This window comes from Geotrypetes seraphini, chromosome 7 (assembly GCF_902459505.1).
Source record: "Geotrypetes seraphini chromosome 7, aGeoSer1.1, whole genome shotgun sequence".
In the NCBI taxonomy this organism is placed as follows: Eukaryota; Metazoa; Chordata; class Amphibia; order Gymnophiona; family Dermophiidae; genus Geotrypetes; species Geotrypetes seraphini.
The window spans coordinates 73,596,973-73,624,054 of NC_047090.1; the positions used below are offsets into that span (position 1 = coordinate 73,596,973).

Here is a 27,082-nt window from a genome sequence, read left to right on the forward strand (position 1 = left end):
GTGACGAGTTCGATTGCTGTGTTATCAATTGAGAAAGGCATAGATAGCGTTATGCCCTGTTTGAACGGAAAGAACAACGCCTTTGTTTTCTCTATGTTTAGCGCAAGTTTGTTCAGAGTAAGCCAGTTTTTGATTTTTTCTAATTTTTGATTGATTTGTATTATTTCATTGGGGTTTTCCGGGTTGACTGGATGAATCAGTTGAATATCATCAGCATAGGCGTACGTTGTGAATCCTATAGATTGACTAAGGCTAAGTAGTGGAGATAAGAAGATATTAAACAGCAATGGCGATAAGATTGAACCTTGAGGGATTCCGTAATTCTGTGAGAATGATGTAGAGGATGAATTATTAAAGCGTACCGTTGAGGTCCGATCGGTTAGAAAGGAAGAGAACCATTGTAGTGCTGCATTATTGACACCTATTGATTGCAGCCTTTCTAAAAGGAGGAAGTGATCTATGGTGTCGAAAGCCGCTGAGAGGTCTAGGGAGAAAAGGATGACTGAATTGTGATGGTCTAGGTTGTAGATGATATTTGTTGTTAGTCCAATTAAAGAATATTCGGTACTGTGGTGTTTTCTAAAGCCCGTTTGGTTGGGGTGGAGTATGTTCGTGGAATGGACGAACTCTGCTAGCTGATTGAATATCACCTTCTCGGTGATTTTTGCTAAGGATTTTTGCTAAGGAAAGTACTTTGTCCCGATAAACTAGAAATTCCTTTCTCCTAGCTTGAGTCCACTTAGAAACGTCTGGAAAAATATATATTCTTTCACCTAAATAGGAAATTTGCTTCAAGCTATAGTACAACTTTAGAACAATCTCTCTATCTTGGTGAAAAACAAAGGTAACCAACAATGTTGTATGTCCAGTAAACTCAATACTTGATGATTCCAGTAAAGCTGCTCTTCTCCAATTTCATTCTTATCTTTAAAAGTCCTTTTCATAAAATATAATTTTTATACTGGAGGAAAATTGGACTCAGGAACTTTCAGTATAGTTATCAGGAAATTCTTAAAAATTTCCCTCAGACATAAATTTAGGAAACAGAAAATTCAGAAATTTCAAATTCAAACTCCTATTTTGATTTTCTACGTTCTCAATTTTCTTAGAAGCAAAGCCTTATCCATAGTCTGTTGTTTAATCACAGTTTTTATTTCATTAGTAGTTTTCTCGACTTCTCCAATCTTCTCATTCTGTTTCTGAGCTCCCATTTCAAGTTGTACAATCTTTGTTGGAATGTTCAAAGTTAATGAAATAAAGTTGGTACATACCATATGGAGATTTTCAATGGCAGCCCACAAGGAGTCAAGTGTAATCACCAAGGGCTTAGAAAGTGGCTTGAGGTCAGGCAGTTGAGATTGCTCTTGTTCGAGCTGTAGAAAACGTCCTAGGCTCTTATCTCCACTGAACTCACCACCACTTCTCCTCAGGTCATCTCCCCCGCTAAGCAGCGATGCCTCTACGAGCATCAAGGTCTCTCCTTACGGGTTTGCCACTGGAAGCGTTCCCTTCCCTCTCGTGAGATTGCGAGAGTCTTCCTTCCAAAAGTACGCCTCCGCTGCCTCTCCGGGAGCTGGGGGAGGCTCAGGTCCCAATAGGCTAAGCAAAAAATTGCTTTCCAAGCTGTCTTCCCTACGGCACAGCAGCGGATGCACCCGACATCGTTGAAGGTACTGTAAAAGATGTTATAGAAGTTTGACGCGGTGTTGATATAGCAGAAAGGAGTGGAAGGTTATTCGATCTCCCTCTTCTTTTAGGTATCGGGAAAATAAGTAAGAAAAGTTTGTAAGGAAAACTATATCGCAGGAGCTGGAGCCTGTACACTCACGTCTTGCTCGGTCGCCATCTTACCCCCCATTCGTTCCCTTTTTTTATCCATATAACACTTTTTTTAAACCCTTTTTTTCTTTGCTGTTGCGGGCTTTGGCCCAGTGTTGCCTTATGGATTTTTTTCCCCATCAAATTTGATTTCTCAACAGCTGTCTTCTCGTCCATTTTCCGCCTGCCGACAGGTTTTAAAAAGTGCAATTGCTGTGCTTGGGCCATTTCTGTCACCAACCCTCACCACTGGTGCTTGCAGTGTCTGGGACCCAAGCACCGTCCCGACTCCTGCTCCTGCTGCTCTTCCCTTCAGAAGTGCACTCTCAAGAATTGGTTGTTTCAACAAAAGCAGCTCCTCGGCGCTGCAATGGAAGAGGAGCCCAGTTCATTTCCGGCACTGTCCACGTCGACCAAGATCGCACCGAGGGTGGATCCACCAACTTTGATTCTGGTATCGCAATTCACCATGTCTCTGGGTAAGCTGGCCTTCCACTACCCCTTCCGGGATGCAGGTCCAAGCTGCAGTGAGTCAAGTCCTGCAGACCTCGCATAAGTCCCGCTCTGATATCGGTGAGTGGCTCCTCTTTGGCCTCATCATCCCCGGACCGTGTTGACCAGCCATCCGTACTGGCCCAAAAGAAGCAAACAGTACCAGCACTCTCCCTTTAGCAGAAAATTGACAACCTGCTTCGGGAGGAGTTAGGAGAGCACTTTACCCTCTTGGTGCTGGCTCATCTATTAGAAAGCATGGCACCGACTCTCCAGGAGCCGGTCCGGTCTGAGTTGCTCACGGCACCGACCACTCCTCTCACTGCTACTCCACTGGTGCGGACATCCTCGACACAGGACTCAAGCATTCCACTTCAGCACCGATTCTCCTTGCCTATATCTCGAGCGGCTACTCCAGCACGGTCAGGCAAAGTCTCCCGTAAATCTAAACATTTGGAGACTCGACACCGATCCTATCATTCTTTTTTCAGAGATTCAGATTTATTGGTGGATACTGAGCCTGAAATGCCATCTACTACTGATGAGGACTCTTCTGCTTCTGGGTCACCTCGACGTTCATCTACCGGAGCCACTTCTCCTTTAGAAAAACTTTTTTTCCAAAATTTTTGAGACAGATGGCACATTATCTGGATGTTTCTTTGAAAGCTGATTCCACATACAGTAAAGAGTATTTGGAAACAATTGATTATGATCTTCCTCCTAAGGAACTGTTAAAGCGTCCTCTCCATGCCATTCTGAGGGAAACTTTCTATAAAAATCTTGAGACTCCTCTCTCTGTGCCAGTGGCTCCTAAACACCCTTTCCTGGCTTTGATAAACCTCAATTGCTCCATGAGTCTCTCGTGGTTGAATCCACTTTAAAGAAATCCTCTGGGGCAATGTGTATGCGTCTGTTCCTCCTGGTAGAGAGGGTAAGACAATGGACAAATTTGGCAGACATCTGTACCAAAATTGTTGGCAAACAGAGCTTCCAATTATACCTTTTTCTTTTCCTGTTAAATGAAGTATCTTCTTAAACAAATTACATCGTTTCAGTAATATCAGCCTTCATGTAAAGCCAACAAATTTCAATCTCTGGTCTCTACCTCTCTGCAACTTTGAAAGTATATGGTGAGATCCGTTTGATACTTTCAAACTTTCATCTCAAGCAGCAGCTATGTTGGTGGTGATGAGACATCTGGCATGGTTACGTTTCAGACCTTGACGTTAACCACCAAGACCATCTGGCCAATGCTCCATGCCTTGGTGATGAGCTCTTTGGAGCCTCCACTGGCATTGCCACCCAAAAGCTATCGGCTCATGAAATCAGATGGGATGTGCATGTTAAGCCCAAAAAGAAGGCTCCACCTGCTCAGCTTTTTAAGACTGCTTCTTCTTACCAATGCAGATATACTGCCAAGCCTACTCCCCAGGGACCTCCCCAGCCTCGTAGACAGCGACAACAGCCATGTCAACAACCTAAACAACCAGATGCTCCTCAAAAGCCTGCACAGCCTTTTTGACATGCTCTTTCAGAACATAGCCAGCATTCCTCTGCTCCTTTCTCTGCCTCAGCCCATAGGGGAGATGTCTTCAGATTTACATCAATCGATGGGAGCTTATTACTTCGGATCTTTGTGTCCTCAACATCATTCGTCAAGGATATATTCATTTTCATACCCTTCCACCAGACCATCCTCCAAGAGAGGCTGCTTTAAATCCGACGCAGTCCTCTCTTCTACTCCAGGAGGTTCAATCCCTCCTTCTCCTCAATGCCATCGAGGAAGTTCCTCCCTCTCAACACAACCAAGAATTTTACTCCCGATACTTCTTGGTTCCCAAAAAGACAGGAGGACTGCGACCCATTCTGGATCTCCAAGCTCTCAACAAATATCTTGTCAAAGAGAAGTTTTGAATGTTTTCTCTCATCCTCCTTTATCCACTAGTGGCTCAGAACAAATGGCTATGCTCTCTGGACCTTAAGGAAGCCTACACGCACATGCCAATTCATCCCGCTTCCAGAAGATACCTTCGCTTTCAAATCAGTCATCGTCACTACCAGTACAACGTTATTCCGTTTGGCCTGGCATCTTCTTCCAGTCTTCACGAAGTGCTTAATTGTAGTGGCAGCAGCCCTCCAATCCCAGGGTCCTCAGGTGTTTCCTTTATCTGGATGACTGGTTGATCAAGGCTTCATAGTCTCAGGAGGTGACCCTGGCAACGATTCATACCATTTCTTTCCTTCAAACCTTGGGCTTCATAATCAATTTCCCAAAGTCCAACCTCCAACCAACTCAACGTCTTCTGTTCATCTGAGCTATTCTGGATACTACTCTTAGGGCGTTTCTTCCTCCAGATCCTCTAGCTGCCTTGATTCATTTCTGTCAACAGACGTTTCATCTACAAACACGCTCTGCGAGATGCATGATGGTTCTCCTAGGCCACATGGCCGCCACGGTTCATGTCACCCCACTAGCCAGATTGCATCTTCGCGCTCCTCAGTGGGCCTTAGCTTCTCAGTGGTGTCAGGCGACAGATCTGCTCTCACAGCATATCTCTGTAACCTCATCTCTTCTGCAGTCACTCCACTGGTGGATGACCTCTTCCAATCTATCCAGAGGTTTTCTTTTTCATCTTCCTTCGCATCGCCAGGTACTCATGACAGATGCTTCTACCTAAGCCTAGGGAGCACATATGAGCGGCCTTCAAATACAGGGTTATTGGACTTCCAAAGAACGCAAATTTCACATCAATTTGCAGGAGCTCAGAGTGATTATGCACTAAAAGCTTTTCAACATCTCCTGACCGACCAAGTTCTCCTCCTTCGCACGGACAATCAAGTCGCGATGTACTACTACATCAACAAGCATGGAGGCTCAAAAGATTTGGCTTTGGGCGACCACTTTCAGCCTTTTTCTGTACATACAGGGCAAACAGAATTCCTTGGCAGACAACCTCGGCAGAATTCTCCAGCCTCATGAATGGACACTCAGCTCGACAGTCCATCTTTGCACAATGGGGCACTTCTGAGGTGGACTTATTTGCAGCTCCCCACAACCACAAACTGCCCCGCTTCTGCTCCAGGCTTTACTCACTGCCTGGAAGCAGATGCATTTCTTCTGGATTGAACGCAATTGTTCCTCTATGCATTCCCTCCCACTCCTCTCATCCTGAAAACTCTTTTCAAAGTCAAGCAGGAGTCAGCCATCATGATACTCATAGCTCCTCAGTGGCCCAGACAACCATTGGTTGACCCTTCTACTTCAACTCAGCACCAGGGAGCCCATACTTCTTCCAATATTTCCCACTCTGGTTATACAGAATCAAGGAGCTCTTCTGCATCCCAACCTGCAATCGTTACACCTGGCAGCTTGGTATCTCTCGGGCTGACATCATTGCATCTCTCTCAGCCTGTCTGCACTATTATTGACACTTCGAGGAAACCGGCCACTGAACAGTGTTATTAACAAAAGTGGACTCTGTATCTTCATCTTCTTCTTCTTACCTCCAACGACGACGACAGCAGGCAGATATTCTCACAACCCACCCACCTCCCCTGGTTGGCTTTTTAGCTGGCTTATATCTTAATTGAGGGACCGCGCGCCTACGTCGGGCAGGAAGGCACTCGTGCATGCGCTGTGCGGGCTAGTCGCAAACTTTCTAAGCTTAAAGTTGTAATTCACTTTTCAAGTGTCCATTGGTGACGTCACCCATGTGTGAGAATATCTGCCTGCTGTCCCTGGATAACACTTGTTAACAGTAAATAACTGTGCTTTTTCTACTGGCCATACCTCTCCCTAAGCACCTTAGCATCCTTCTACTTTTTGCCATCAACTTTTAAACCTGTTTGGCCAACTCAAGATCATCATATACAATCACACTCAAGTCCTGCTCTTCTGTTGTGCACATAAGTTCTTCACCCCCTAAACTACCGTTCCCTCAGGTTTTTGCAGCCCAAAAGCATGACCTTGCATTTTTTAGTATTAAATTTTAGCTGCCAAATTTAAGACCATTCTTCAAGCTTCACCAGGTCTTTCTTCATGTTGTTCACACTATCCATGTCTACTCTATTGCAGATTTTAGTATCATCCACAAAGAGGCAAATCTTACTTGACAGCCCTGCAACAATATCATGTATAAAAATGTTAAAAAGAACAGGCCCAAGAACAGAACCTTGAGGCACATCACTGGTAACATCCCTTTTCTCAGAGCGATCTCCATTGATCACTACCCTCTGTCGCCTTCCACTCAACCAGTTCTTGACCCAGCCCGTCACTTTGGGACGCATCTCAAGGGCACTCAGTTTATTTGTTAGATGTCTGTGTGGAACACTGTCAAAGGCTTTGCTAAAATCTAAATACACCACATCTAGCACACTCTCTCTATCCAATTCTCTGATCACCCAGTCAAAGAAATTGATCAGATTTGTCTGACAAGATCTACCTCTAGTGAATCCATGTTGCCTCTGGTCCTGCAATCCACAGGATTCCAGAAACTTGACTATTCTCTGTTTTAAAAGCTTTTCTATTACTTTGCTTACCACAGAATTCAAACTTACTGGCCTGTAATTCCCTTCTTCTTCCTTATTTCCACTTTTGTAGAGAAGGACCACATCCACCTTCTCCAGTCCTCTGGTACCACTCCCAACTCTACTATAGAGACTCATTGAAAAGGTCAGTCAGCAGAACCACCAGAACTTCCCTAGGTTCCTTCAGCAACCTTGGATATACATCATCCGGCCCCATTGCTTTGTCTACTTTTATTTTAGCTAGCTCCTCATGAACACAACCCTCTGAAAACCGAACAGCGTCTACCACTCCTCCATCCCTGTTCATGTTTGTCGTTCCGCTCCTGGCACTTCAGCCATGAACACAAAACAGAAATATTTGTTAAGCAATTCAGCCTTTCCTTAGAAACATAGAAGATGACGGCAGATAAGGTTCATAGCCCATCAGGTCTGCCCACTCTACTGACCCACCCCCAAGTCTACTATCCTAGGGATCTCACTCCTGGTGACAGGTTCCCTTGGCTTAACCCTCTAAGGGCTCCCACATAGGCATCCCATTTGCCCTTAAATTCTTGCACGCTGTTTGCCTCTATCACCTGCACCGGGAGCTCGTTCCAAGGATCAACCACTGTCTCGGTGAAGAAATATTTCCTGGTGTCGCCATGAAATTTCCCGCCCCTGAGTTTGAGCGGATGCCCTCTTGTGGCTGAGGGTCCTTTGAGAAAGAGAATCTCTTCTTCCATTTCGATACGGCCGGTAATATACTTAAACGTCTCGATCATGTCTCCTCTCTCCCTATGTTCCTCAAGTGAGTACAGCCGCAAATTTTTCAGCCTTTCCTCGTATGATAGATCCTTTTTTTTTTTTCAAATGAAAGCTTTTATTGAAAAATATACATAAGTATACAGCTAGTACACATAGCCACAGCCAAGCACAAAGGCAAAGATCAACATTGCTGTCGGCAAATACGCAGTAGTCATAACCCCAACATAGCAAAACCCCACCACAAATCCATCAAAACCACAGCAGATTCCCCCCCCACCCCCCAGGGATAGCACAATGTCCTCACCACCTCATTGGGTACAGGATCTCCTAACCCCACCTAGAAAAATAGCAATGATACGGTCCCTCCAGTCCCAGACTCCCAATTAAACATCCATTCCAATCCCCCCTCCCCTCTCCCACAAAGCCCTATAGAAGCCCTAAACCGACGCCAAATATGAGCATAGCCATGGTATTTGCCATGTCTTAAAGCCATCAGCTGATAAAGAAGCTGCCAGTTAGTTAAGCGCTGTTCCACCATCAGCCAAGTGGGGGGGGGTCGCCCCTGATTCCACAAAGATGCTAGGGCCAGCCTGGCAGCAGTAAAAGCTAACTTACAAAATAGAGAGTCTCCCCAATCGAGATCCAATTGGTGCCAAAATAACAGGGCATGTCTCCAGTCTGCCGGAACCTGCAAGGCGAGAATCCGGGAAACCCAAGAGAACACCTCAGTCCAGAAACTACGCACCCGCCTACAATACCACCACATATGCAAGTAGGTACCCTCCTCCCCACATCCCCTCCAACAAAGGGCACTCGCCCCCCCGCGCCAATGAGCCAGAGCCTGAGGAGTATAGTACCACTGGAATAGAACTTTGTACCCATTTTCAACCAACAAAGCAGCAATGCCCGCCGAAGCAACTTCTCTCCAAATGTCCCCCCAAGTATCCAGAGAAATAACAGATTCCCAATCCCCTTCCCAAGCTAACATGTATGGCAAGGGCCGAACCCCCCGACCATTGAGGCACCGATATATAGCAGATAAAGCACCCTTCCGAAGAGCCGGGCCCAACAACAACTCAAAGGGGGTCCTACCTCCCCGCAAGTCCCTTAGGGCCCCCGAGGCCTGTAAGTAGTGAGCAGCCTGCAAATAGGGAAACAAATCCCGAGCCAAAAGATCATAACGGTCCCGAAGCTCAGCAAAAGATCTAATACTGCCCGTGAGTGGATCCCACAATTGACCCACACACACCAATCCATGAGACTCCCACCGAGCAAACACATCCTCTCCCCTGCCCGGCTCAAAGGCCCCATTATGGCGCAGCGGCGTATACCAAGAATGGCGCCTACCCAACAACAAACTGTTTCGGGTCCCCCTCCAGACCCTCAAGGCTGTGTCTACTGATGATAAGACTCATCCGGGCCGTATCCTCCCAGGAACCCAGGGCAGATGTAGCAGGGGTACCCCCACTGATAAGCGGTTTTCAAGCTCCACCACGGCTTTGGATCTTGCGCTTGCCATTCCAACAGGGCTCGCAACTGAGCAGCCTGATAATACTTCACCACATTGGGGACAGCCAAACCCCCATCAATCCGACCCAAGCACATAACCAACCTACTCACGCGAGGCCTCCGACCGGCCCAAATATAATCAAAAATGTGCCGCTGCACCCCCTCCAACGTACGCCTGTTCACCCAGAGAGGCAACACCTGGAATTAGAACAGAAGACGAGGCAAAATCATCATCTTCACTATTTCCACCCTACCTAACCAGGAAAAAAATTGATCCTTCCAGCTTGCCAAATCTCGCTGGATATGACGAAAAAGTGAGGGAAAATTAAGATCATAGATCTCCGTTCCCGGTGGGCCAAAATAAACCCCAAGATAGCGCATAGACTGTTGAACCCAACGAAATGGAAACTGTGCCTGAAGATGATTCACTCTTTCCGGGGGTAAATTAACATTAAGCAGCTCAGATTTCCCAACATTAACATGAAACCCCGACACCCTACCGAACTCCTCTAGCTCCCTCAAGATAGCTGACAAGGAGGTCTCAGGATCCTCCACCGTGAAAAGAAGATCATCCGCAAACAAAGACAACTTATAGTTACTGCCCGGAACCGTTATCCCCCTGACATCCCGATTCATCCGTACCCTCTGTGCCAAAGGTTCCACTGTCAATGCAAAGAGGAGCGGGGAAAGAGGGCACCCCTGCCTCGTCCCCCTGCCTAGAGAAAAAGTATCAGAATAACCCCCATTCACTTTAATACAACCAACAGGACTAGTGTAGAGGATGCAAATCCATTCCTGCATACGAGGCCCCAAACCGACAGAATCTAAAACCCGAAACAAAAAAGGCCAGGAAACCCTATCAAAAGCCTTTTCGGCATCGACCGACAAGAAGACCGCTTCCCGACCACCCCCCCCTAGCCCTCTCGAACAGGTTATAAACCCGACGAGTATTGTCCCCCACCTGCCTCCCCACCACAAAGCCCGATTGATCAGGATGTATCAATCGAGGAATCCAGCTCATCAGTCTATCCGCTAAAATCCGTGTAAAGATCTTCGTATCCACCCCCAACAATGATATCGGTCGATAGGATGCACATTGAAGGGGATCCTTCCCCTCCTTAGCTAAAACTGTAACCCCAGCCAAGCGCATGAAAAACGGAAGCGCACAGTCACCCTCCATAGAATTAAGAAAGCTGAGCAGGGGAGGCAACAACAAATCCTGAAACCGCTTATAATAGCGAACTGTAAAGCCATCCATCCCAGGTGACTTGCCAAGTTTCATTGAGCGCAAAGCTCCCCGAGCCTCAATCAACGTAAGGGGACGATCCAACCGGGCCACATCTGCCAGGTAGCTCCGCCGAAGTTAAATAGCTGTCGATATCATGCGCGGACCCAGCCCCTTCCGGGGAATAGAGGTGTGAGTAAAACTCTACAAAACGAGCTCGAATATCGTCATCCTTTCGCAATAATTCTCCAGAAGCCACCCGAACAGACAAAATTTGATTGTGCATCTGCCGCACTTTCAAGCGATGAGCTACCAGTCGGCTAGCCTTATTAGAGAACTCGAAATATCTCTGTTGCAGTAGCTGCAGATTGAAGCGCAAGCGCTCCAAATCCAACGCCTGAAGATAACGACGAGCCTGGAACAAACGGCCACACAACATCATATCCCAAGGTCGGCGCTTATGGAGACTCTCCAAACTCCCAATAGTATGTATCAAGGCCGCCGCAGCTGCCCTACGTGTACGCTGCCGAGCAGAGGCCAAAGCAATCAATCTGCCCCGTAGGGTAGCCTTCAAACCCTCCCAAATCGCCTCCTGTGAGGCCCCGCATTCCAAGTTCATCTCCAAATATTCCCGTAACCACCCCTCAATCTGTACAACAACCTCCGGGTCATCAAGGAGACTGTCATTAAAACGCCAAAATTTCCGGCCCGAGCTACCCCCCTCCCCGCGGAACCTAGTCCAAACAGGGGCATGATCCAACCACATAATTGATTCTATCCCTGCTGATTCCACCCGACTGAGCAATCCCCTTTCCACAAATACAACATCAATTCTTGAGTAAGTGGAGTGCAACCCAGAAAAATACGTGTAGTCCCTGTCGAGAGGATGCAGCCAGCGCCACCCATCGACCACATTCAGAGCGGCCAGCGCCTCCCTCAGCATATTACGCTCCCTCCTCCCATAATGATCCGCCCTCCCCGAATTATCCAAACGTGGAGTAACAGTAAGATTAAAATCCCCACCCAGAACTAAGGCACCCCCCTTGAACCTAAGAATTCGAGGCACCAGATCACGAAAGAAGGCCCCCTGGCCCTCATTGGGGGCATAGACATTAATCATGGAATATAAACACCCCTCAAGAATTTCCAGCATAATATACCGTCTCTGAGGATCCCTGACCACCCGTTGTACTTCGCTCCGAAGCCCCTTACGGAGTAGGATCCCCACCCCACCCCTCTTAGACGTGCCCACCTTAGAGGCCCAAAAGGACTGGGGAAAGCGGGAATCCCGAACTAGATATTCATGGGTTGAGAGCAGATGGGTTTCCTGTACAAAACAGACATCCGCTTTCAAGCGAATCAATTCCCTATAGAAAGCCCTTCTCTTATTGGGAGAATTAAGACCTCGGACATTGTAAGAGACCAACCTAAACCCACCCATATTTTAAAAGCCACCAACTAGATGCAGACCCTACCCAAACATTGGCCTCCCTGTATCCCCCTTCCCCCCCTCCCCTCCTCCCCCCTTGTTCCCATGTGAGAGTCCACAGATCTCTCACCAACATACAAGGAAGATAACAATCCCCGAAGCCCCTGTCACAGAAACCCACAACCAAACATGAACTATCAAAGTAAGACACTACAATCTCAGACTCAAGCACACCTGCCCACCCGCTCCCCACAGCACATCAGCAACTCAAAATCCTCTCCTCCCCTCTCCCACTGCTCCATCAGCCCCCCCCCCCCACATCTCCATACCACCCCACTCCCCCACATCATGCCCAGTCCACAAGAGTCCCCCTTAAGCTCCAAACCAGAACAAGAACTCAGGAGCACAGTCGCCAGGGGTGGAGAGCACCCCACCAGGAGGCATATCCCCCACGATAGTAGAGGAAGGAATGTACATCAAAGCGAAAGGTGGCAGGCCGCCATCAAGGGAGGCCACTCGAGGAAGAAGCAGTAGCTTGAAGTGAAGGTCCCCCTCCACGGCCTCCCCTCCCACTCCGGGAGCCACGATCCACTCGCTGCCATCTGGAGGCGGTAGAGAATCCCCCTCGATTGGACGCCGCACTCATAGGGGGAGCAGGTTCTTCAGGAACTTCGATACCTGCTTGCTGCAGCAGGGTCTGGGCTTCACGAACCGTGGCAACTCTAGTATGTACTCCATTAAAAGTGATGACCATTCCAAACGGATAAGTCCAACGATAGCGCAGGTTGCTACGCTGCAGAGCCTTAGTCACTTCACGAAACGCCCGGCGCTTCTGGAGCGTGCCTGCAGCCAGGTCCTGATAGAACTCCAGCCGATGTCCTTCCCAGGTCACAGTACCCAACTCTCGGGCTCGACGGAAGATTTGTTCTTTAAGCACGAAGCTCTGAAGGCACAGCACGATATCTTTAGGTTGATCAGAGGTGCGTGGCCCCAGCGCCCGATGTGCACGCTCAAGACCCGGCTCCAGGGTGTCATTCTGTAACAACCAGCGAAGCAAGGCAGTAGTGGTAGCGCGTACATCTTTATATTCCGGTAGGTCAGGTAGACCCCGCACCCGCAGGTTATTATGCCGGGTGCGGTTTTCCAGGTCTTCCACCTTGTCCAAAAGAAGCTGATGGTCCGCAGCAGCACTTTCCAACAAGCGCTTCTCTCCGGTCACATTCTCCTCACAATTATCCATACGCATTTCTATAACTTCCACACGTGTGCCCACTTCCACCAGGTCCGTGCGTAACTCCTGCACCGCCTCTCGAACCTGCACCGCCACAGCCGAAATCTCGGCTTTAACTTCAGAAATCCATCGTTGTATGTCGACCTTCGTGAGCGGTTCCGCGGAGGAGCATTCCGGGACCGGCTCAGTCAGCATGTCAGCCACCGCCGCTAGAGCCCCACTCAAGTGCGCCGCCTCACCACTGCTGGTTTCTAGGCCCACGCCTCCACATGCCGTCCGGCTCAGCGCCTGCTCCAACGTGCGCTGGCCGGTTTTCTCCAGCGGCAATTTTTTGCACGTTGCCATTGGGTCCCTGCATCCCGCTCCCTCCACACCATTGCCCGAAAAGGAGATTTTGCGCGGTTTACTCAGCAAAATTAATAGTTAATCGCCGGGCCCGAACGGAGCTCTCAGATCATGCTCCCGTTCGCATCGGTGACGTCACTTCCTCCCCGTACGATAGATCCTTGAGCCTCGAGACCATCCTGGTTGCCATCTATTGCACCGACTCTACTCTCAGCCCATCTTTTCGGTAGTGTGGCCTCCAGAATTGCACACAATATTCCAAATGAGGCCTCACCATGGTTCTGTATAATGGCATTATGACATCAGGCTTCCGGCTGACGAAACTCCTGTGGATGCAACCTAACAACTGTCTTGCCTTAGATGAAGCCTTCTCCACATGATCAGCAGTTTTCATGTCAGCGCTGATGATCACTCCCAAGTCTCGTTCTGTTGAAGTTCTAGCTAAGGTCTCACCATTCAAGGTGTAAGTTCTGCACGGATTTCTGCTGCCGAGGTGCATGATCTTGCATTTCTTAGCGTTGAAGCCCAGCTGCCAGGTCGAGGACCAAAGCTCCAACAAATGTAGGTCCTGTGTCATACTATCGGGTGAATTGCCATCTCTCACTATATTGCATAGTTTGGCGTCATCAGCGAATAACGTTACCTTACCTTGAAGCCCCTGAGTTAGGTCCCCTATGAATATGTTGAAAAGGAGCGGGCCCAAGACTGAGCCCTGCGGTACTCTACTGGTCACCTCCGATGTTTTAGAGAGGGTACCGTTAACTACCACCCTCTGAAGTCTGCCACTCAGCCAGTTATTGACCCATGTAGTTAGTGTTTCTCCCAGCCCCATTGATTTCATCTTGCTCAACAGCCTGCAATGCAGGACACTATCGAAAGCTTTGCTGAAGTCTAGGTATACGACGTCTATGGATTCTCCCAAGTCTAACTGTTTTGTTAACCAGTCAAAGAAGCTGATGAAATTGGATTGGCAGGATCTACCTTGGTGAATCCGTGTTGACTGGGATCCTGTAGATTCTCCTCATCCAAGATTACGTCTAATTTACGTTTGATTAGTGTTTCCATGAGTTTGCATACTATTGATGTGAGACTCACCGGTCTGTAGTTTGCAGCCTCTGCCCTGCAACCCTTTTTGTGCAGTGGAACGTTAGCTGTTTTCCAGTCTATGGGGACTCTCCCCGAACTTAGGGAGAGATTGAAGAGTCCTGATAGCGGTTCTGCCAGGACATCACACAGCTCACTGAGCACCCTGGGGTGTAGATTGTCCGCTTCTACATATTTCTCCTCTTCACCTTGGAGTCTCACGATGCCACTTTTGCACTTTTTCCTATCACTAATATATCTAAAAAATGTCTGTCTCCCCATTTTTCATCAGCTATTTTTTCTTCCATTTGCATCTTTGCATTCCTGACTACATGACCAGCCTCTCTTAACTTAACTTTTCCAGATAGTTTTGTCTGTCTTTCTCTTTCTGTGATCTTTTGTAGTTTATGAAATCTAACCTCTTATTCATTACCTTCTCAGCTACTTTTGAGAACCAAAGTGGCCTTTTCCTCTTACTTTTTTTTTTTAATTTTTAAATTTCTTTCATTTAAGTGCATAATTGTGCTTAACAGGAAATATAAATAAATTAATACAACCAATAAACTATTGGATTAAAAAAAAAAATCAAGCCAAAACTGAATTAAACAGTTATACCTGAATACATAGTCCTCAAAGTAGGAGAGAGGAAAGAGACAAGAAAGAAAACAGCTTTACACTATTACAGGAAATTAGAGCGGATGAACTTCGGCTTTAACTACAGCCTTGAGTTATTCCATCATTCACTGTGGTGCAAAATAAATCCCTTTCCCTTCTAAAAAGAAACACAGCTGATCAGGGTCAGAAAATATATACTTATTATTCTGAAACAAAACACTTGCAGGGAAATCTTAACTGAAAAGAAGCACCCAGCGAAATCACTTTATCATGATAGCGTAAAAATTATTTTCTTCTTGATTGAGTCCATTTGGAAACATCAAGATATACGTATATTCTTTCTCCTAAGTAACTAACTTGCTTTAAATTATAACAAAGCCTCAAAATCAAGTCTTTATCCTGATAGAACCCCAAGGAAACTTAATATGGCCTGTCCTGATAATTTGATATCTGATGACTCCAAGATTGCTGATATTTCTTGATCTGTAGTTACATTCATTTCTTTTAAAGTTCTCTTCAGGAAATATATCTTCTGTAAGGGGGGAAGGTTAACTTCCTTTTTTTTTTAATATTCTTTATTCATTTTTAAAACTTACAATAAGTGCAACAGCATATAACATCAATTTATATTTAAATACATCACTTAATATCCTATTAAAATCTAATTCAGATCCCATAACCATCCTCCCCCCCATATTCAATGACTTTCAACAAACATAAGAAAACCAAAATACCCTCCCACCCTTCTCTGCATATTTAAGGGGATAGCTCGGTAGACCCGTTTCGTAATTTTGAATTTACGCCCAGCACTGTCTACTGTGAGCTGTCTAATCTCAAGGTTAACAAAGCGATGGGACCAGACAACCTACACCCCAAGGTACTCAGGGAGTTAAGTGACCTCTTGGCGGAACCGCTATCCGCACTCTTCAATCTCTCCCTTAGTACAGGTAGAGAGTCCCGTTGGACTGGATAACGGCTAACGTCATTCCACTCCACAAAAAAGGATGCAGGACGGATGCTGCGAACTACAGACCGATGAGTCTCGCATCAATAGTGAGCAAGCTAATGGAAACTCTAATCAAACGCCAATTGGATACGATCTTGAATGAGGAGAATCTACGAGATCCCAGTCAACATGGATTTACAAAGGGGAGGTCCTGCCAATCCAACCTAATCAGCTTCTTTGACTGGGTGACGGAGAAGCTGGATGTTGGAATCCCTGGACATCGTATACTTGGACTTCAGCAAAGCGTTCGATAGCGTACCACACTGTAGGTTGTTGAGCAAGATGAGTTCTATAGGATTGGAAGACACATTTGACAGCATGGGTTGGGGACTGGCTTGGAGGTAGGCTTCAGAGGGTGGTGGTCTTGGTCCCGATCCTGTTCAACATCTTCATAAGGGACTTGGCTGAGGGGCTTTGAGGTAAAATAACGCTATTCGCCGATGACGCCAAACTATGCAATGTAGTAGGCAAGAACACAACAGACAAAAGCACAGTACCTGACGAAAACTCAATGCCTGACAGTGGGGTGCAAGACCTATTCCTACTGGAGCGCTGGTCCAGGACCTGGCAACAAAGTTTCAATGCCAAAAAATGTAAAGTCATGCACCTTGGCAGCCAAAATCCATGCAAGACTTACACCCTTAATGGTGAGATCCTAGCGAGGACTATAGCAGAACGAGACTTAGGGGTGATCATCAGTGAGAACATGAAGACTGCCAAGCAAGTGGAGAAAGCTTCATCTAAGGCTAGACAAATCATAGATTGTATACGTAGGAGTTTTGTCAGCTGTAAGCCTGAAGTCATTATGCCATTGTATAGATCCATGGTGAGACCCCATCTGGAATACTGTGTACAATTCTGGAGGCCGCATTACCGCAAAGATGTGCTGAGACTTGAGTCGGTCCAGCGAATGGCCACCCGGATGGTCTCGGGACTCAAGGATCTCCCATATGAGGAACGGCTGGATAAATTGCAGCTATACTCACTCGAGGAACGCAGAGAGGGGAGACATGATCGAGATGTTCAAATATTTCACGAGCCGTATCGAGGTGGAAGAGGATATCTTGTTTTTCAAAGGTCCCACGGCAACAAGAGGGCATCCGTGGAAAATCAGGGGCGGGAAACTGCACGGTGACACCAGGAAATACTTCTTCACCGAAAGGGTGATTGATCGCTGGAATAGTCTTCCACTACAGGTAATTGAGGCCAGCAGCGTGCTTGATTTTAAGACAAAATGGGATCGTCACATGGGATCTCTTCACAGAAAGTTTTTTCGTTTTATAAATCTTTATTCATTTTCTTATGTTACAGCAAGTGGATTACATAAGCTCAATTAAAACTTGGATATACACACTTGATAAACTCATAATAAATATCAGTGAAACATTTTTTTTTTCTTTTTGAAGCAAAGTATAAAATACAGATTAATATATAAGAATTTTAAATTATATAATACATATTGAATATAATAGTTTCCCATCCCCTCCCCCCTCCCTTCCAGTCAATAATACATATTTTTATTGTATTCCCTTCTGTTATTGGTATAATAATTTAAATTATTGAAATATTTTGTAATAACCAGAAATATGCTCCCCTCCCTTTTCCCTTTCTATTACATATTTTAATTATGGGAAAATTTATCATTCTTTACAAAAATTTGTTAATGGTCCCCATATTTTTTGAAATTTATTCATATATCCTTTTTGTGTTGCAATAGCGAGTTCCATTTTGTATATGTGGCATACCGAATTCCACCAGAAAATATAGTTTAATCTGTCATGTTGTTTCCAATTGAATGTGATTTGTTGTATTTCTATTCCAGTTAAAATAAATAGAAGTTTGTTATTACTTGATGAAATTTGACTTCTTGCTCTCATGGTTGTTCCAAATAATATAGTATCATATGTCAAGGCTACCGGATTTTCTAACATCCTATTAATTTGGGGCCAAATTGATTTCCAGAATGATAAGATAAATGGACAAAAGAATAAAAGATGGTCTAATGTCCCAACTTCAGTATGACAGTGCCAGCATCTATTAGATCTTGAGCTATCTATTTTTTGTAAACGAACAGGGGTCCAAAAAGCTCTATGTAGAAGAAAAAACCAAGTTTGTCTCATAGATGCTGACACTGTACATTTTAACCTCCAAGACCAAAGCCGTGGCCATTGAGATGCACTAATCTGATGCTTTATCTCAATGCTCCAAATGTCTCTAAGACCATTTTTTGGTTTTTTATTTATAAATCCGGATATTATTTTATACCACTGTGCGGCTTTATGTCCTATTGAGTCCATCTGGAAACACAAGAATTCCAAACTGTGATATTTAGTAAGGTTTTTCCATTCAGGGAACCCTACCTGAATAGACTGCTTCAATTGCAACCATTTAAAATATTCTTCACAGAGAAAGGTAGGGGAGGGTTATTGGGGTAGGCAGACTAGATGGGCCGTGGCCCTTATCTGCCGTCTGTTTCTGTTTCTACAGTATTTTGTTAATGGTTCCCAAATATATTTTGATGCCCATATCCCTTAAATTAATATCAACTAAAAATGCCCATAATAATAAAATATCAAATTGATCAAATAATCTCAAAAAACTACAATTACCATATATCAGCTAAAACTGCAATATTCTAACCCAACCTCCCCTCCATAATGATGTGATCAATAAATCAACAAATCATAATTTTCCACTAAATAGACAGTTAATACCCTATACTCATTAAAAATGTCAATGTATATATCATTTAGAATAATACCAACTTAAATGCCTACCAAAAAAATAAATTAGTGCAGAGCCAAGCCTGAAAGAGACTCTCAGTTTAATAATTGAATAAATTAATAAATATAAGAGATAAAATAGATAACGCCTTCAAGTCATTTAGTGAAATTAGTATTTGAACAGAGCCTACAGTTTCTGGATCAGCTTTACACCTTTCCTTTTGTCCTTCTTATCCCAGATCTGCAGTGATTTACTACCAGTGGTGTACAGGATAAACTTTAAGGTGCTCTGGAAGGTTTTCTTGCACATGGCATGGCTTTGCGCTGACCTCCGGCAAACAGGACACCATGTTCACAGTTGACAATGAGTACAGTCAGCCCCCGAATAATCCCAAAGCCGCCTGTCCAAGGTGGCCCCTGAGTGCCACAGACAATACTGAAATTCAGGGCAGGAACAAGCGATCTGTGTGCTGCTGAACTGCCATCTGGGGCTCTGCTCTTCACCCAATCCTTGTTTGACAATGTATACTTTTGGCGGTCAGTTTCAGTATGCTATGGGTGAGGAAATCCATTTAATTCAGCAAAATAAGGCAGCAAAAGTAGATAAAGAGTTTCCATTGTGGAAAGCAGCAAACACCAATGGGTTTGTGCTCTGCTGGGTTGCACAGGCGCTTCTGGGGAATAGATCATCATGTTAGCAGTTAAGGCAGCATTTTCCCACCTGAAAAACGCCAGTTCACTTACCCCAGCTCTGTGGCCACAGCCTCGCCAACAACCCTAAAAGCAAACAGCTGACTGACTGAAAGAGCACTTCCCTTACTCTCGACAGCGGTTTCTTTCCTCAATGAGGTGTCATATTCATTGGCAGGAGTCAGTGGTAACAGTAGAGCAGAATTCAGCTGTACATGTGGGGCAGAAGGCTGCTCTAGCGGCAGAACACTATGCAGGCTGACACAGAAGTTGATTAAGTAAATTTCAGTCCCAAAGCCTTTCGGGAAAGGCAGTCCATCTTCGCTCAGTCATTTAAAAAATAAAAATAACTCGATACTCAAAAGACAATCAAAAATTTCTGAGCCACCTATTCAAGTCATCAGCTCAGTACATTGTAGAACAGGGGTCTCAAACTCCCTCCTTGAGGGCCGCAATCCAGTTGGGTTTTCAGGATTTCCCCAATGAATATGCATGAAATCTATGTACATGCACTGCTTTCAATGCATATTCATTGGGGAAATCCTGAAAACCCGACTGGATTGCGGCCTTCAAGGAAGGACTTTGAGATACCTGTTGTAAAATATATTCTTTTAGTTTGTCTGGATTGTCATATTGTACGGTTTTGTTTAAGTGTCACCAACATCAAAGCAGGATATCTGAATCCATAACGTGCCCCCAGCTGTTTCAACTCCAGACATAGGGCTAAAAATCTCTTCCTCATGTTGGCCGTATTTGGAGCAAAATCTGGAAGAAGAGTTAATTTTGAATCATGCCAGGTAATGTTTTTAATTTCTTTAGCAGAATTTAAGATCAGCATGGCCTGCTGAAACCTTAATATTTTAAAAATCAACGGCCGTGGCTGACTGTTACCTGCACGAGCAGAGATTCTACGGGCCCTCTCAATCTCAAATGGCAGTTTAAACTTAATATTTAACAATTTAGGGATTAAATTTTCTAAGAAGGCGATAGGATCATTTCCCTCCACAAGCTCAGGGAGCCCCAAAATCCTCACGTTTCTTCGGGATCTGTTGCTCATATCTTCAAGATCCCTCTCCAGCTTTTTGATAGTCAGATGATGATTTATAATCCCCTCTGCTGCATCTACTCTTTTTTCCAACTGATCCATTCTGGCATTGGAGATTTGTAATTGATTGGATAGACCAGCCACTTCTTCTTTAACTTCAGTGATCCTATCTGTGATTTTCTGCAGCCAGTCTGTCATGGATCTCAGCTGATTCAGAACATCCCCTTCCTCCGATATATCCTTAGGAAGGGGGATTTTAGAAGGAGTGATAGACTCTTGTTTTTGCCTCTTGGGCTGGAACTCCAAACGAGATTGTTTTCCAGAAGACATCTTTCAGCCAAATATAAACAATAGCAGCCAAAATAATTACTGTTTTTCTGAAAAAAACCAAAACGTTTAGAATGCCTGGGAAGGAGGAGCAGCACACTCACACATCCATCTTGTTGGCATTCAAGCCACGCCCCCGGGAAGGTTCACTTCTGATATTTGCAATGTGGAGATTAGAAAGTCATTGAAAATCTCCCTAGGAGTCTTAAATTTAGGCATAGGAAATTTCAGAAACCTTAAATTTAAACCCCTATTTTGATTTTCCATATTTTTAATTTTACGCAGAAGGAAAATTGTATCCAACTACTTGTTGTGTAGTTGAACTTAGAAACGAAATAGCGGAAACACTCCGACAAATTTGCAACTTATCCTTGAAAACTGGGGAGATCCCGGAGGACTGGAAAATAGGTGTAACATTTGCTATCTTTAAAAAGGGATCGAGGGGTGACCCGGGGAACTACAGGCAGTTAAGCTTGACTTCAGTTCCGGGCAAGATGGTAGAAGCACTGATAAAAGACAGCATCTGTGAGCACATAGAAAAAAAATGGACTAATGAAAGCGAGCCAGCATGGCTTCTGCAAGGGAAGATTGTGCCAAATGAATTTACTGCACTTCTTTGAAGGGATAAACAGCCAGATGGACAAAGGGGAACCCAAAGACATCATTTATCTCGACTTCCATAAAGCCATTAACAAGGTACCCCATGAGTGGCTACTTAGTAAGCTGTGGAACCACGGGGTGGAAGGGGATGTATATAGATGGGTTAAACACTAGTTGGTAGGCAGAAAGCAAAGGGTTGGAGTGAAGGGCCACTACTCGGACTGGAGGAGGGTCACAAGCGGTGTTCCAAAGGGGTCGGTGCTCAGACCGCTGCTGTTCAATGTATTTATAAATGACCTAGAAACAGGGATGAAGTGTGAAATTATAAAATTTGCGGATGACACTAAACTCTGTAGCAGGGTTAAAACCGCAGAGGAATGTGAACACCTACAAAGGGACCTAAACAAACTGGAGGAGTGGGCAAATAAATGGCAAATAAACTTCAATATAGAGAAATGCAAGGTCATGCATATAGGGAAAAAGAACCCAATGTTCAGCTACAAAATGGGGGGATTAGTACTAGGGGAAAGTAACCTTGAAAAGGACTTGGGTGTGCTGGTGAATACAACAACGAAGTCAATGGCGCAATGCACAGCAGCCTCGAAGAAAGCAAACAGAATGTTGGGTATTATTAAGAAGGGTATTACAACCAGGACGAAGGAAGTCATCAAGCCGCTGTATCGTGCGATGGTGTGCCCGCATCTGGAGTACTGTGTTCAATATTGGTCACCGTACCTTAAGATGGACATGGCGATACTTGAGAGGGTTCAGAGAAGAACGACAAAAATGATAAAAGGTATGGAAAACCTTTCATACGTAGACAGGTTAGAAAGGCTGGGGCTCTTCTCCCTGGAGAAGTGGAGACTCAGGGGAGACATGATAGAGACTTTCAAGATCTTGAGAGGCATAGAGAAGGTAGATAAGGACAGATTCTTCAGCCTATTGGGAACCACAAGAACAAGGGGACACTCGGAAGTTAAAAGGGGACAGGTTTAGAACCAATGCTAGGAAATTCTTTTTCACTCAGAGGGTGGTGGGCACCTGGAATGCCCTTCCGGAGGTTGTGATAGGACAGAGTACACTACGGGGTTTCAAAGAAGGATTGGATAAATTCCTGAAGGACACAGGGATTGAGGGATACAGATAGAGGTAGGGATAGGATTATGAAAGGGAATAGATAGATAGAATGATAAAGGGGATTAAAGGGTTTTAGACAAGAATCACCTTATAGGTCATGGACCTGATGGGCCACGGCGGAACGGACTGCTGGGCGAGATGGACCTCTGGTGTGACCCAGCGGAGGCAACTTCTTATGTTCTAAGACTATCTCCACCATAGTTTTCTGAATCTCCCCATCTTCTTTTTATGATCTTGCATATCAGTCTCAAGTTGTTTAACTTTAGTTGAAACATTAGCCATTAGAGAAACGAAGCCAGTACATACCAATTGCAGGTTTTCTATGGCTCCCCAAAGTAAGTCCAGAGTTACCACTGCCAGTTTAACGAGGGGCTTGAGCTCGGGTAACTGAGAAAGTTCTTGCTCGGGTGTCCTCTCCACTTCCCGGATCCCATCTTCCCTGAGCTCACCACCACTTGCCTGCAGTGCTCCTCCTCCACTAGATGCCCCCCTCCCCCCCAGGGTTACCAGCAATGGTATCGCCTCCAAACTCAGTTGCCCCCGAGGTCCCTCCTCACGAAGGTCAATCTCCGTTGCTGCTCCCGGGGGTAGGGGAGGGTCAGGTCCCAATGGGCTCAGTGACATCTCGCTATCCATGCTTAGTCACTCATGGGGCTCAGCTGCGGATACGCCCGACGCCGAATCTAATGGGACTGCATACGATGTAATAGCAGTCTGGCACTGTGTTGAAGACGCTGACATAGAAAGAGGGATACTTCTCTGCCTTCCCCTTCTCTTAGGCATCTCAAGGTATGTAGGAATATCTTTTAAAATGAAAAAGTACGCCGTTGAAGAGGGAGCTTAAACACACGTGCCCGCTCAGGTTGCCATCTTGTCTCCCTCCCTCTTTTCCTCTTATTTTTGCTTACTTGCCTCACAAAAAGTTCTGCCCACTGCATTTCCACTCCTTCTAGACGTTCCCATCCAGATAACAATTCCCCCATCTGAACAAAGTTTGTTTTTTTTAAAGTCTAGAACCTTTGCTTTTGAATGAGCCCTCTCTATACCCATCTTAATAAACCATACCAAGCAGTGATCACTGGATGTCAGATGATCACCCACTGTAACATCAGAAACTTTCCCCGTTTGTAAGCACTAAGTCCAGGTTTTAGCCTAGTCTAAAGGCATGGCATGGTTGACTTAGGTATCGCTAGGTGCCAGTAAATCAGGACAAGTAAAACCTGTCATAATATACCGGCGCCTACCTGGACTGTCAATTCTCTGGTCACCCAGTCAAAGAAATTGATCAGATTTGTCTGACAAGACCTACCTCTAGTGAATCCATGTTGCCTCCAGTCCTGTAATCCACAGATGGGATCTCTCGGAGAGAGAGAAAGAGATACTGATTATTGCAGATGGGCAGACTAGATGGGCCATTTGGCCTTTATTACATTACATTACATTACATTAGTGATTTCTATTCCGCTTGTACCTTGCGGTTCAAAGCGGATTACATAAGAAGAAGCTGGACATTTCCAGGAGGTTACATGACATTTAGGGTAAGACATAGTTACAGAATGAGTATAGATTTGGTAACATTGGATGAGAGCAGTTATATTACATTACATATCAAATCTTTTTCCAGGCGTTGGTAGGTAATATGAATCGGTAGGAAGAATTATTTTATTTTATTTTTTTATTTTTTTGGTCGGTTGAGGATTTGGCGTCAGGGAGTGGGTAACCTGGTCGGTGTATGTGGAAGAGGAGATTAGGTGTTATGAATATGCTTTTTGAAAAGTAGCGTTTTGAGTTCTTTGCGGAATGCTTTGAAGTCAGATGTTGAGGTTAATAATCTGGTTATGGAGGGTTCGAGTTTTGCTGCATGCGTTGCTATGAGGTTATCGTAAAGCTTTTTACGATGAGTGCCGTTGAGTGGTGGATATGAGAATGGTGTCAGTGTTCTTCTTATTCTGGGTGGAAGGTTCCAGTGTAGGCGATCGATTAGATAGGCAGGTGCTGTACCGTTGAGTACTTTGAAGATTAGACAGTATAGTTTGAATTGGATTCTGGCTCTGATCGGTAGCCAATGTGAGTCTAGGTAGGCGTTAGTTATGTGGTCATATTTTCCGAGGGAATAGATTAGTCTGAGAGCCGTGTTCTGAATGGTCTGTAGTTTTTTGATCATTTTTGTAGGACATGGTAGATATAGGATATTGCAGTAGTCCACAAGTCCTAGTACCAGGGATTGAACAATGATCCTGTAGTGTTCTTTGTCGAAGAATTTCCTTATTTTTCGTAAGTTGCGCATTGTGAAAAATGCTTTTTGGGTAGTTTTGTTGATTTGAGTCTGCATAGAGCAGCATCTATCTATCAGCACTCCCAGGATTTTGAGGGAGGTCTGGATTGGGTATTTGGTAGTTTTGATTTCCAGGTCTGTTATGGATGGGATTTTGTCCGTTTCAAGCATTAAGAATTTGGTTTTATCCGAGTTTAGTTTTAATTTGTGGTTTGTCATCCATTTTTCTACTTCGTCCAGTATTGTTTCCAAGTGTCCGGTAGTGGAGTTGTCTTGGGTTTCGAAGGGGAGGAGGATAGTTATGTCGTCTGCATAACTGAAGGATGTTACCTGCCGTCATGTTTCTATAAACAGCGCTAGGGCATGCAGTTACTGTGCCCACAATGGCTTAAAGAGAACCCAGATCAGAAGATTTAACTACCCATTCCACCTGTTCAGTAGCACTTAACTCCCACCCCCTCAGTCTTAGTTGGAAGCTTGACCCCTTAGCAATAATACCATAAAGCACAGTTACTTACCGTAACAGGTGTTATCCAGGGACAGCAGGCAGATATTCTTAACGCATGGGTGACGTCACCGACGGAGCCCTCGGTACGGACCTTTATAACTAGAAGTTTCTAGTTGGCCGCACCGCGCGTGCGCGAGTGCCTTCCCGCCCGACGGAGGAGTGCGTGGTCCCCAGTTAGGATAAGCCAGCTAAGAAGCCAACCAGGGGAGGTGGGTGGGACGTAAGAATATCTGCCTGCTGTCCCTGGATAACACCTGTTACGGTAAGTAACTGTGCTTTATCCCAGGACAAGCAGGCAGCATATTCTTAACGCATGGGTGACCTCCAAGCTAACAAAGAGGGAGGGGGGATGGTTGGCCATTATGAAAATAAATTTTGTAACACAGATTGGCCGAAGTGTCCATCCCGTCTGGAGAAAGCATCCAGACAGTAGTGAGTAGTGAATGTGTGAACTGAGGACCAAGTGGCTGCCTTGCAAATTTCCTCGATGGGCGTGGAACGGAGGAAAGCTACAGAAGCAGCCATAGCTCGGACTCTGTGGGCCGTGACAGCTCCTTCCAGTGAGAGACCGGCCCGAGCATAGCAGAATGCAATACAGGCAGCAAGCCAATTAGAAAGCGTCCGTTTGGAGACAGGACGACCCAAACGGTTAGGATCGAAAGACAAGAGCTGAGGGGATGCTCGGTGAGCTCTGGTACGATCAAGGTAGTAAGCAAGGGCACGCTTACAATCCAGCGTGTGCAACGCCTGTTCCCCAGGATGAGAGTGAGGTTTAGGGAAGAAGACGGGCAACACAATGGACTGGTTGAGGTGAAAAGCCGAGACCACCTTGGGAAGGAATTTAGGGTGGGTACGCAGAACAACCTTGTCATGGTGAAAAACAGTGAACGGTGGGTCAGCAACCAGTGCATGCAGTTCGCTAACTCTCCTGGCAGAGGTGATGGCAATTAGGAAAAGCACCTTCCAGGTAAGAAGCCTGAGCGAAGTTGTGGCAAGAGGCTCAAACGGAGGTTTCATGAGTGCTGATAAAACCACATTCAGATCCCAGACGACAGGAGGAGGCTTTAGAGGCGGCTTGATATTGAAGAGACCTCTCATAAATCTGGAAACCAGAGGATGAGCCGTGAGGGGTTTTCCGAGGATAGGCTCATGAAACGCAGTGATGGCACTGAGGTGGACTCTGATGGAGGTAGACTTGAGGCCAGCATTGGACAGCGAGAGCAAATAATCCAATACAAGTTCCACCGCTAAAGAGGTGGGTTCATGATGATGCCGGAGACACCACGAGGAGAATCTGGTCCACTTCTGATGGTAACATTGGAGGGTGGCCGGTTTCCTGGAGGCGTCCAAAATGAGGCGGACCGGTTGAGATAGATTCTCTGGAGAGGTCAGCCCGAGAGAAACCAAGCTGTCGGGTGGAGCGAAGACAGATTGGGATGCAGTAGAGACTGATGCTGCTGTGTAAGTAGAGTAGGAAACACAGGAAGAGGAATGGGCTCCCTGGAGCTGAGTTGGAGCAGGAGGGAGAACCAGTGTTGACGAGGCCACCGAGGGGCGATGAGAATCATGGTGGCTTTGTCCTTGCGGAGCTTGGACAAGGTCCGCAACATCAGAGGAAGTGGAGGGAAGGCATACAGGAATCGATCCCTCCAATCGAGGAGGAATGCATCCGGGGCCAGACGGTGAGGAGAGAAGAGTCTGGAGCAGAATTGGGGCAGCTGATGATTGTGAGGTGCTGCAAAGAGGGCCACCT

General features: G+C 45.6%; 1 protein-coding gene across 4 annotated transcripts in view; it reads left to right on the forward strand.

Moving 5' to 3' along the window:
• The window catches only part of LOC117363329 (lymphoid-restricted membrane protein-like), a 248,868-nt gene that overhangs the window by 216,849 nt on the left and 4,937 nt on the right, over positions 1-27,082 (forward strand). The gene's annotated exons all lie outside the window — the stretch shown is intronic.